General features: G+C 45.0%; 1 long non-coding RNA gene across 1 annotated transcript in view; it reads right to left on the bottom strand.

The window, feature by feature from the left end:
* The window catches only part of LOC130368261 (uncharacterized), a 64,328-nt gene that overhangs the window by 38,409 nt on the left and 12,730 nt on the right, over positions 1-13,189 (bottom strand). The window lies entirely within an intron of this gene.

Below are 13,189 nucleotides of genomic sequence, written 5' to 3'. Positions count from 1 at the left end.
AGGCCATTGGGAGCGATTCTTGAGTTTCCTTCCGGATGACAGAGAAGTCCTGGGTAACTTCATCAATGGCAGGCAATCCAGAAGAAGTGGGAATGGGGAGGGGGGCAGAGGGTGAAGCTTGCCACGGGGCAGAGTGTTACCAGGAAGGGGGCTATGAGGAGGCAAAATCCCAACTTGCTTTTTGCCGAAAATATCCTGGTATGCCTTGGGAGGAGCCGGTATGGGTGGAACCTCAGGAGTTAGACAAGTGGGAGCAGATGTGAGGCATCGTTTGTGACAAGAAGGACCCCAATTCTTGATCTCCCTGGTGGTCCAGTCAAGGGTAGGAGAATGACGTTGGAGCCATGGCAGACCGAGGAGGACTTCAGAGGTGCAGTTGGGCAGAACAAAAAATTCTATTTTTTTGTGATGCAGTCCAATGCTCATAAGAAGGGGTTCTGTGCGGTAACGCACAGTGCAGTCCAATTTTACTCTGTTGACAGAAGAAATGTAGAGCGGCTTGACGAGACGGGTCACTGGGATGCTGAACCTATTAACAAAAGAGGCCAAAATAAAATTTCCCGCAGAACCAGAGTCGAAGAAGGCCACAGCTGAGAAGGAGGAGTTGGCAGAAGGAGAAATCCGCACTGGAACAGTGAGACGTGGAGAAGCAGACTTCACACCAACAGACGCCCCTCCCACGTGAGCTGGGTGCGTGTGTTTCCCAGACGCGGAGGACGAATAGGGCAATCCACTAGGAAATGTTCGGTACTAGCGCAGTACAGACATACATTTTTATCTCTGCGGCGAGTCCTCTCTTCATGGGTCAGGCGAGACAGATCCACTTGCATAGCCTCCTTGGCGGGAGGCACAGGGGTAGATTGCAAAGGATACTGGGAGAGAGGTGCCCAGAGATCAAGGTCCTTTTCCTGGCGGAGCTCCTGGTGTCTTTCAGAAAAACGCATGTCAATGCGGGTTGCCAAATGGATAAGTTCATGCAGGTTGGCAGGAATTTCTCGTGCGGCCAGCACATCCTTGATGTTACTGGATAAGCCTTTTTTGAAGGTCGCGCAGAGGGCCTCATTGTTCCAAGATAATTCGGAGGTGAAGGTACGAAATTGGATGGCATATTCGCCCATAGAAGAATCTCCTTGGACAAGGTTCAACAAGGCAGTTTCGGCAGAAGAGGCTCGGGCTGGTTCCTCGAAGACACTACGAACCTCAGCGAAGAAGGACTGAACAGTGGCAGTGACAGGATCGTTGCGGTCCCAGAGCGGTGTGGCCCATGACAAGGCCTTCCCAGAAAGGAGACTAACCACGAAAGCCACCTTTGACCGTTCTGTGGGAAATCTCCACAGACAACATCTCTAAATGTAGGGAACATTGAGACAGGAAACCACAGCAGAGTTTAGAGTCCCCATCATATTTGTCCGGCAGGGACAAGCGGAGGTTAGGAGCGGCCACTTGCTGCGGAGGAGGTGCAGGAGCTGGCGGAGGAGATGGTTGCTGCTGTAGCTGTGGCAGAAGTTGCTGATGCATGGCGGTCAACTGCGACAGCTGCTGTCCTTGTTGGGCGATCTGTTGGGATTGCTGGGCGACCACCGTGGATAGGTCAGCGAGACTTGGCAGTGGCACCTCAGCGGGATCCATGGCCGGATCTACTGTCAGGATCCGGGTACTGGGAGGATACTGGTGGTGGATCCTCTGTGTCAGTGGGGTGATGACGTGGGCCGTACCAGGGGAACGGAGTCTAAGGGGTTACTGGTATTCACCAGAGCCCGCCGCAAAGCGGGATGGACTTGCTGCGGCAGGTAACCCCCAGGTCGTTCCACCCGATAGCGACTCAAACCCGACTGACTGCTGAGATAGGCGCGGTACAAGGGATTAGGCAAGAGCAAGGTCGGACGTAGCAGGAGGTCAGGGCAGGCAGCAAGGATCGTAGTCAGGGGCAACGGCAGGAGGTCTGGAACACTGGCTTGGGACATACAAGGAACGCTTTCATGGGCACAATGGCAACAAGATCCGGCAAAGCTGGGAAGGGGAAGTGAGGTTATAAAGGCGTGGAGCAGGTGGGAGCTAATTAGACTTATTGGGCCAGGCACCAATCATTGGTGCACTGGCCCTTTAAATCTTAGAGAGCTGGCGCGCGCGCCCTAGGGAGCGGAGCCGCGCGCGCCAGGGCGTGACAGCCGGGGACCGGGACAAGTAAGTGGATTGGGATGAGATCCGCGAGTGGGCGTGTCCCGCTATGCGAATTGCATCCCCGTCGGCAGTGTCAGTGCAGCGCTCCCGGTCAGCGGGTCTGACCAGGGCGCTGCAGAGAGGGGAATGCCGCGAGCGCACCGGGGAGGAGCAGGGACCCGGAGCGCTCGGCGTAACAGTTTGCTTACATATTTTTTTTTTTTTCCTTACTTTTTTTTTTGCTTGTGTGTGACTTATTTATCAACTGGTTTCAGCCTGTTGATAATTTTCTTTCACGTAAGCAATTTTTCCTTTTTTACTTTGGTAGTAGCTTTTTCTGCTCCAAGTTTGAGCTCGAGTAAATTTAGTAAATTTTTAACCCTTTTTCGCAGTTGCGACTGTCGCAGTTAATAAATACCTGACTACCCGTAGTCCATTTTAAAATTATTACTACGTAGTTAATTTTTGGAAAACTTGCTTTTCTCGCTTTCCAGTCAAAATGTTTCACGAAAAATTGCGTAGTCGCAGTTGCGACAATTATAGTTAAGAAAACCTGACTAAACCCGTTGATAAATGTCCATATAAGTCCCCGCGTGTGAAACCACGCAGCTCCGATATAGGAAGCAGGAAAGGCTGCCGGCACAAGCCTGGATCCTGTGGAGACTAAGTCCCCGCGCATGTGAAACCGCGCAGCTCCGATGTAGGAAGGTGCAGCAGAAGCGGCTGCTAGGACAAGGGTTGGCGCAGGAATGAAAACATTAAAGTGTTGGCGCAGGGGTTACGGCGCCGCACGTAAACGGTCATGTGATCATGGTAACAATGAAACAATGATGCGGATTGGTGGAAGCAAAAGCGCAGCCATAGGTGGAGAGACAGATCTGTCAGATATAGTGTACTATGATTGGATGGGATTGCATCCTACCAATCAGAGATGAGTACTCCCCTAATAGTGATGTCACAATAGGAGGTTATATAAACCCCTTAATTGGCGTTCCTCGCTCAGTGCCCTAAAACCTCTTGACAAAGCCGTGTATAGCAGCGAAACATGTCGAGGGGGGCCGCGAGTAGGTTTTAATATACAGTGTATGCTCTTCCCTTACAGTGTGCACACTGCAGGTGCACACGGACAGATCGAGAAACAGTGATGCCAGAGTGGCACTAAAATGACTATTACTATGGGAAGAGAGACACACTGATACTTTTAACCCATTAATTATTTTGGTGTTTTTGTATCATTAATAAAGATTATAGTTTTTAAATATATGGGAAATATAGGGGATTAGTGGATCACCTCTTTTGGTGATCTTTTGGTTAATTGGTTTAACCCCTTAAGGACCGAGCCCTTTTTCACCTTAAGGACCAGAGCATTTTTTGAACATCTGACCACTGTAACTTTAAACATTAATAACTCTGGAATGCTCTTAGTTATCATTCTGATTCCGAGATTGTTTTTTCGTGACATATTCTACTTTAACTTAGTGGTAAAATTTTATGGTAATTTGCATCCTTTCTTGGTGAAAAAAACCCAAATTTGATGAAAAAAATGAAAATTTTGCATTTTTCTAACTTTGAAGCTCTCTGCTTGTAAGGAAAATGGATATTCAAAATAAACATTTTTGGGGTTCACATATACAATATGTCTACTTTATGTTTGCATCATAAAATTTATGAGTTTTTACTTTTGGAAGACACCAGAGGGCTTCAAAGTTCAGCAGCAATTTTGAAATTTTTCACAAAATTTTCAAACTCACTATTTTTCAGGGACCAGTTCAGTTTTGAAGTGGATTTGAAGGGTCTTCATATTAGAAATACCCCATAAAAGACCCCATTATAAAAACTACACCCCCCAAAGTATTCAAAATGACATTCAGTAAATGTATTAACCCTTTAGGTGTTTCACAGGAATAGCAGCAAAGTGAAGGAGAAAATTCAAAATCTTCATTTTTTACACTCGCATGTTGTTGTAGACCCAATTTTTGAATTTTTGCAAGGGGTAAAAAGGAGAAAATTTTTACTTGTACTTGAAACCCAATTTCTCTCGAGTAAGCACATACCTCATATGTCTATGTTAATTGTTCAGTGGGTGCAGTAGAGGGCTCAGAAGGGAAGGAGCGACAAATGGTTTTTGGGGGGCATGTCACCTTTAGGACAGCAAAAAAAAAACACATGGCATACCATTTTGGAAACTAGACCCCCTCAGGGAACGTAACAAGGGGTAAAGTGAACCTTAATAACCCACAGGTGATTCACGACTTCTGCATATGTAAAAAAAAATATATATATTTTTTACCTAAAATGCTTGGTTTCCCAAAAATTTTTAATTTTTAAAAAGGGTAATAGCAGAAAATACCCCCCAAAATTTGAAACCCAATTTCTCCTGATTCAGAAAACACCCCATATGGGGGTGAAAATTGCTCTGCTGGCGCACTACAGGTCTCAGAAGAGAAGGAGTCACATTTGGCTTTTTGAAAGCAAATTTTGCTCTGGGGGCATGCCGCATTTAGGAAGCCCCTATGGTGCCAGGACAGCAAAAAAAAAACAAAAAAAACAAAACATGGCATACCATTTTGGAAACTAGACCCCTCGGGGAACGTAACAACGGGTTAAGTGAACCTTTATACCCCACAGGTGTTTCATGACTTTTGCATATGTAAAAAAAATAATTTTTTTTTACCTAAAATGCTTGTTTTCCCAAAAATTTTACATTTTTAAAAAGGGTAATAGCAGAAAATACCCCCCAAAATTTGTAACACAATTTCTCCCGAGTACGGCGATACCCCATATGTGGCCCTAAACTGTTGCCTTGAAATAAGACAGGGCTCCAAAGTGAGAGCGCCATGCGCATTTGAAGCCTAAATTAGGGACTTGCATAGGGGTGGACAAAGGGGTATTCTATGCCAGTGACTCCCAAACAGGGTGCCTCCAGCTGTTGTAAAACTCCCAGCATGCCTGGACAGTCAATGGCTATCTGGCAATACTGGGAGTAGTTGTTTTGCAACAGCTGGAGGCTCCGTTCTGGAAACAGTGGCGTACCAGACGTTTTTCATTTTTATTGGGGAGGGGAGGGGGGCTGTGTAGGGGTATGTATATATGTAGTGTTTTTTACTTTTTATTTTATTTTGTGTTAGTGTAATGTTTTTAGGGTACAGTCACATGGGCGGGGGTTCACAGTAGTTTCTCGCTGGCAGCTTGAGCTGCGGCAGAAAATTTGAAGCAGCTCAAACTTGCAGCCGGATACTTACTGTAAACCTTCGCCCATGTGAGTGTACCCTGTACGTTCACATTGGGGGGGGGAACATCCAGCTGTTGCAAAACTACAACTCCCAGCATGTACGGTCTATCAGTGCATGCTGGGAGTTGTAGTTTTGCAACCGCTGGAGGCTCCGTTTTGGAAACAGTGACGTACCAGACGTTTTTCATTTTTATTGGGGAGGGGGACTGTGTAGGGGTATGTGCATATGTAGTGTTTTTTACGTTTTATTTTATTTTGTGCTAGTGTAGTGTAGTGTTTTTAGGGTACAGTCGCACGTGCGGGGGTTCACAGTAGTTTCTCGCTGGCAGTTTGAGCTGCGGCAGAAAATTTGCCGCAGCTCAAACTTGCAGCCGGATACTTACTGTAATCCTCCGCCCATGTGAGTGTACCCTGTACATTGGGGGGGGGGGGGGAGAGAAACATCCAGCTGTTGCAAAACTACAACTCCCAGCATGTATGGTCTATCAGTGCATGCTGGGAGTTGTAGTTTTGCAACAGCTGGAGGCACACAGGTTGTGAAACACCGAGTTTGGTAACAAACTCAGTGTTTTGCAACCAATGTGCCTTCAGCTGTTGCAAAAGCTACAACCCCCAGCATGTACGGACAGCAGAAGGGCATGCTGGGTCTTGCAGTTATGCAACAGCCGGAGGCATACTACTTTGGCTGGGGATGCTGGGGATTGTAGTTATGCAACAGCTGGAGACACACTGGTTTGCTACTTAACTCAGTGTGCCTTCAGCTGTTGCAAAACTACAACTCTCAGCAGTCACCGACAGCCAACGGGCATGCTGGGAGTTGTAGTTATGCAACCACCAGATGCACCACTACAACTCCCAGCATGCACTTTAGCTGATTGTGCAAGCTGGGAGTTGTAGTTGTACAACAGCTGAAGGTACACTTTTCCATAGAAAAATGTGCCTCCAGCTGTTGCAAAACTACAAGTCCCAGCATGCCCATAAGGGCATGCTGGGAGTTGTGGTGGTCTGCCTCCTGCTGTTGCATAACTACAGCTCCCAGCATGCCCTTTTTGCATTCTGGGAACTGTTGCTAAGCAACAGCAGGAGGCTGTCACTCACCTCCTGCTGCTGCTCCACGATGCCGCCGCACATGTCAGTCCCTCGCCACCGCCGCCGTCGCTCCTGGGGCCCCGATCCCAACAGGGACGCCGGGGATCGGGGTCCCCAGCACCCGGGGTCTTCTGCCCGCACCCGCTCACGTCTTCCGGAAGAGGGGCGGAGCGGGAGTGACACCCGCAGCAGGCGCCCTGATTGGTCGGCCGGGAAACCGGCCGACGAATCAGGGCGATCGTGAGGTGGCAATGGCTGGCAATGGCTGTTCGGGGCCTTCTCTGACGGCCCCGATCAGCCTGTAATTCCGGGTCATCGGGTCACTGGAGACCCGATTGACCCGGAATCCGCCGCAGATCGCTGGACTGAATTGTCCAGCGATCTGCGGCAATCGCCGACATGGGGGGACATAATGACCCCCCTGGGCAATATGCCAGGATGCCTGCTGAACGATTTCAGCAGGCATCCGGCACCGGCTCCGCTCCAGCTAGCGGCTGGGGCCGAAAATGCGCAGGGCGTATCCATACGCCCTGTGTCCTTAAGGACTTGGAAACGGGGGCGTATGGATACGCCCTGTGTCCTTAAGGGGTTAAAGCAACCCTCCATATATTGGTCCTCAATTGGATTACCTTCCAAGTGTCTCCTTTCACGTGACTCGACTTGGAATGCACACGTGACGAGTGCTCCATCCGATCATGCGCAGTACAGCCGCTCCCGACGTCTTGCATCACTGGAAGGTAAGAGAACAGCGGGACTTATAAACTCTGCTGCACGGTTAACTCACTAGCCTGCAGCAAGTTATCAAGGTTATCTGCCATCAGTGGGGCTCCCATATGCCTGGTACATCTGTCACGGAGAACTCTATCGGTTTGGAGCACGCACTTCTTTTGGTGACATATAAGTATCTACCGCCGTGTGCCATTACACACCGCGGCTCTATTTTATTTTATATTATCATGATATTTTGTCTTGAAGTTATGTGCCCAGACACTATGTCCATTTGTGTTTGATTTATCATTTTAAAGCATACTATTGTATCTAGCTGTAGCCGGCCGGTTACCAGCAGGGTGTACTTGATTAGGGGAGTGCACCATTGCACCTGCTCCATTCTAACTGTCATAGAGCCTCTCCCCACCGATATCTCTTTGATTTTGCTGTCCTGGATATGAATTATCCTTGATGGTCCCCAATTTAACATCCTATGTATGGACACCTCTTGTGTCCTTTGTAGAGTGTTTTTTGTGTTCTGCTCATCTAGGAATACAATTGTATTTATATATACTGTAGGAGACCAGCAGGCAAAGTGGTGGAAGGTAGAAATGTGCCAAGTAGATTTCTGTATTCACTACTAAACTTCCAGGGTTGTCAAAGAGGCCGATCCGGCAATCCGTTTCAGTGTTGCCATGCAGCTAAGTTAAAGCAAAGAAGCTGCAGTGTATGTGCCACCGAAGTCCCGGGGCTCGGTGGGGGAAAAGAGCATTTTTTTTAATCAGTAACAGTAGGTTACTGATATGTGCATAGCTAGGATAACTGCCATGCAGTTTTAGTGGGCTCTTTTTCTGGAACGGCTGTAGTGTGGGTGGGAGGCCGTTCCCAGAGTCCGGTCCGGGCTTTACTAGACTTAGTCTGTATTAAAACTGCTGCTCCTAGACCTCAGGTGAGGAGAGTGTGGACTAAAGAGTGTGGTTGTCATGGTTTTTTTTTGCTCTGCAGTGAGCTACAGACTGGAGCAGTCACAGCAGTGCCCTGAGAACAGGACTGAGAGAGCCTTGCTGCCCTGCACTTGGAGTAACCACCACTACAAGGTCATATATGGATGTTTATGAGGGAGCAACCTTCTATTTTTTTGTTGTATGGACTGAGTTAACCGGCTGCTGAGAAGCCTTCTGCTGAACTGTTATGTTCATAGTTACATAGTTACATAGTTAGTTCCTGCTTGTTTTTTTTAAATAAACCTTTTTGTTTTGCACCAGCCTTCTGCCTGTCAGCCTACCATTTGTTCAGCTAATTCCCACAATACATATTGGTTGGAGGTAAAAATACATGGCGATTCTTGGCCGTGAAATTTACATTTAATATATTTGATAGCATTTTCAATAAGTTGGCTGACATTTACATGCGTTTCTCTATGCTGCTGTGCTTTCATCTGCTCTATATCTTATGGTTATATATATATATATATATATATACTTTACTGGTATACATTTAATTACTATTGATTTATGTGCCAAGTGGTTCCTTTTCTTTGTTTTTTCCCTGATGATCCTGCATCTATCAGGCAGGTGAAACGCGTAGGACAATTTATTTCTACTCTTGGCAAACTTTGTTTGTTTTTAGATCACATTTTTGAGCATGCTTTTTTGTGTTAATTGGTCAATCTAGAGCCCCGGGGTATACACCAGTATACTTGTTGTATATCTCTACACATTTTTTGTTTAGAGAGTGTAGGGCCCGGCACTGTGGTTGAGGCCACCCTGTTAAGGAGGTGGGTCCCTCAAAAGGCAGGGACAGAGGGAGGGGTACGTTAGACGATTAGAGAGCACTAACCCCTTTTCTTTTGGCTATTATTAACATCCTATAGCCATAGTATGTCTGACAACTGGGACGCATTGACCATCTTATAGCCACAACTACCCCTGCTACTCTGCTCTATACATTGTTAATATCTTGTCATCCTGGAGTATACCTCTGGGCTCTATATACCAGTTTTTGTGTTAGTAAGACACTTTAGTGCACAATTTTTTGACTTTCGATTTTTGACTGTTTTCATCAGTTTTTTATTAATGTAAAATAAAGGCTATGTTTTAATAATTATCATTAGTAGATCAGGAGGAATTCTTTTTCGGTGAATTCTTGTCTTAGAATCCTCATGTCATTATGTTGTTACCCTGACCACAGTTATTGTGTGATCTGGGATCGGTGAAATATTTTTTCCAGTTTTTGTCCAGGTTATACTGGATCTACGTTCGGCTGTTAACAATAACAGTGATTGTACTTCTGTAAGAACATCACAATATCTTCCCCTTGTTTTGGGTTTATTAACTTTTTTTGTTCCAGTAGATGGCAAATTTTCTGTCAACCCGCATTAATGTGGATAGTTGGGTTGAGGAGGCAAGAGAGGTATTCTCTGAGAAAGAAATCAATTTGGAAAGTAAAGGTATACCCACTCTAAATTCAACTTTTAAGGATCTGGCAAATAAATATAGGGATAATATCAAGTCCTGGTGGGAAGTGCGCTCTTTGGAAAGTTCCATTTCTAATAATATCGTCCCAAAAGGGCTGAGGATTAATAAAGTCCCTGCTGAGCGATCACGTACCCCAGAGCTTATGCTCAAGTGGGAACAAGAAGCGACTATTTGTTACCCACAAAAGTCGCACAAAAAAGTTGCTCACAAGCAACTTTTTGTGCCACTTTTATAAGCAAAAAAAACCCCTCTAAATCGCTTGATAAATCTCCTTTATAGTGTTAGTATGCTACAGCTACAGGTAGAACACATTGGGGGAATTTATCATTGTGTGCTTAAAGCGTACCTTTCAGATCCAAGAATATTTTTTTAATCCCTTAAGGATTGAGCGTTGTTGCACTTTCGTTTTTTCCTCCTCACCTTTTAAAAATCATAACCCTTTAAATTTTGCACCTACAGACCCATATGATGGCTTGTTTTTTTTGTGCCACCAATAGTATTTTGTAATGACATCAGTCATTTTACCCCCCCAAAAAAATACTATTTGTGGGACAAAATTGAAAAAAAATAAAAAAACTTTTTGTAATATTTGGGGGCTTCCGTTACTAGGCAGTGCATTTTTCGGTAAAAATTACACTTTATTTTTATTCTGTAGGTCCATACGATTAACTCCTTGGGGACGAAGGGTGTATCCATACGCCCTCGCGTCCTGTCACTTAAGGACGGAGGGCGTATCCATACGCCCTCGGCATTTCCGATCACTGCCGCTCGCCGGGCGGTGATCGGACCGGGATGCCTGCTGATATCTATCAGCAGGCATCCCGTGGCAATGCCTAGGGGGGTCCTGAGACCCCCCCCCCCCCATATCAGCGATCGCAGCAAATCGCAGGTTAATTCAGATCTGCGATTTGCCGCGATCCGGGCAAATCGGGACACTGGTGACCCGATCTCCCGGAAAATAAGACTGATCGGAGCTATCACCCCCTCCTATCCCCTGCCATTGGTCGGTCAGGCTGACCACCAATGGCAGGAGGGGGGCGGGGGGTTAGAGTTCATTTCCCCCCGCTCTGCGCACCGATCGAAGTCGGTACAGAGCGGGGGGAACACGGGCGGAGAGGGGGGGGGTTCCCCACCAGTGTGCCTACAGCTGTTGTAAAACTACAACTCCCAGCATGTACGGTCTGTCAGTGCATTCTGGGAGTTGTCATTTTGTCACAGCTGAAGGTTTGGGGCGCCCCCCCCCCCCCATGTGAATGTACAGGGTACATTCACACGGGGGGGGGGTTTACAGTGGGTTTCCTTCAAGGAAACTTACTGTGAACCCCTGCCTGTGTGAATGTACCCTAAAAACACTAAACTACACTAACAAATAATAAAAAGTTAAAACACTACATATACACCCCCTTACACGTCGCCACATATGGGGTATCTCCGTACTCGGGAGAAATTGCGTTACAAATTTTGGGGGGATTTTTCTCCCACTACCCTTTGTAGAAATGGTAAATTTGGGGAAAAAAACTGCACTTTAGTGAAATTTATTTTTATTTACACATCCGAATTTAACGAAAAGTCGTCAAACACCTGTGGGGTGTTAAGGCTCACCGGACCCCTTGTTACGTGCCTTGAGGGGTGTAGTTTCCAAAATAGTATGCCATGTGTTTTTTTTTTTTTTTTCCTGTTCTGGCACTATAGGGGCTTCCTAAATGCGACATGCCCCCAAAAACCATTTCAGCAAAACTCAATCTCCAAAATCCCATTGTCGCTCCTTCCCTTCTGAGCCCTCTACAGCACCCGCCAAACACTTGACATACACATATGAGGTATTTCCATACTCGAGGGAAATTGGGTTACAAATTTTGGGGGGCTTTTTCTCCTTTTACCCCTTTTAAAATTTCAAAAACTGTGTCTACAAGAACATGCGAGTGTAAAAAAAAAATGAAGATTTTGAATTTTCTCCTTCACTTTGCTGCTATTCCTGTGAAACACCTAAAGGGTTAATACACTTACTGAATGTAATTTTGAATACTTTAAGGGGTGCAGATTTTATAATGGGGTAATTTATGGGGTATTTCTAATATGAAGGCCCTTCAAATCTCTTTCAAAACTGAACTGGCACCTAAAAAATTCAGATTTTGAAAATGTTGTGAAAAATTGGAAAATTGCTGCTGAACTTTGAAGCCCTCTGATGTCTTCCAAAGTAAAAACATGTCAACTTTATGATGCAAACATAAAGTAGACATATTGGGGGATATTTATCAAAGTTGTCTATGTCCCGCATCAATATAGACCAAACTATTGGTCTAGGGTTAGTCTGGTCTATTGTGCACCTAATTTATCAAATGGCGCACGGCTCTTGATAAATTCTGTGCACAGACTGCATGATCTATGCTTTAGTCTATATTTAAACCTGCTCCAACATGGTCTGACATTTCGGCGTACTTTCAGCCTATGCGACTTGTCGCTGAAAAGTCGCACTTGATAAATTCAGCACCAATGCATTTTTCAATGCATTTCAGTCTAAAATAGACTTGCATGCATCATGTTCTAAAAATCCTCTAGAGCAAAAGTCGCAGAAAAGTTGCACATATTTAGACTGCGACTTTCTGTGCGACAAATTTAGACAAGAAAAACCAGTCTAAATCCTTTGATAAATCTCCCCCAATGTATATGTGATTCAAAATATCATTTATTTAGAATGTTTATTTTCCTTACAAGCAGAGAGCTTCAAAGTTAGAAAAATGCTAAATTCAATTTTTTCATCAAATTTTGGAATTTTTCACCAAGAAATGATGCAAGTATCGACGAAAATTTACCACTAACATATAGTAGAATATGTCATGAAAAAACAATCTCTGATTCAGAATGAAAAGTAAAAGCATCCCAGAGTTATTAATGCTTAAAGTGACAGTGGTCAGAATTTCAAAAAATGCTCCCGTCCTTAGGGTTATAATGGGCTCCATCCCCAAGGAGTTAAAATGATACCCTACTTATATAGGTTTGATTTTGTTTTACTTCTGGTTACAATCATAACTACATGCACGAAAATGAATACTTTTAAAAATTTCATCTTCTGACGGCTATAACTTTTATTTTTCAGCATACAGGGTGGTATGAGGGATTGTGCCGTGATCAGAAGTTTTTATTGGTACCATTTTTGTTTTGAATGGACTTTTTGATTGCTTTTTATTCATTTATGGTATAAAAAGTGACCAAAAATATGCTATTTTGAACTTTGGAATATTTTTACGCCATTGACTATGTGGTTTAATTAACAATATATTTTTATAGTTTGGACATTTAGGCACGTGGCAATACCACATGTATATTATTTTCCCCACTGTTATAGCCCCCATAGGGGACTATAACATACAATACATTGATTGCATACACTGATATGCCATAGCATTCCATTGATCAGTGTTTTCCTCGCTCGATTGATCCAGCCTGGATTTCAGGCATGGAGCAATCAATCACCAATTGGACATTGAGGAAGAAGGTAGGGACCCTCCTCGTGTGTCCTCAC

Source organism: Hyla sarda, chromosome 1, assembly GCF_029499605.1.
Source record: "Hyla sarda isolate aHylSar1 chromosome 1, aHylSar1.hap1, whole genome shotgun sequence".
Taxonomy (NCBI): domain Eukaryota; kingdom Metazoa; phylum Chordata; class Amphibia; order Anura; family Hylidae; genus Hyla; species Hyla sarda.
This window is presented reverse-complemented; position numbering and strand designations above follow the sequence as displayed.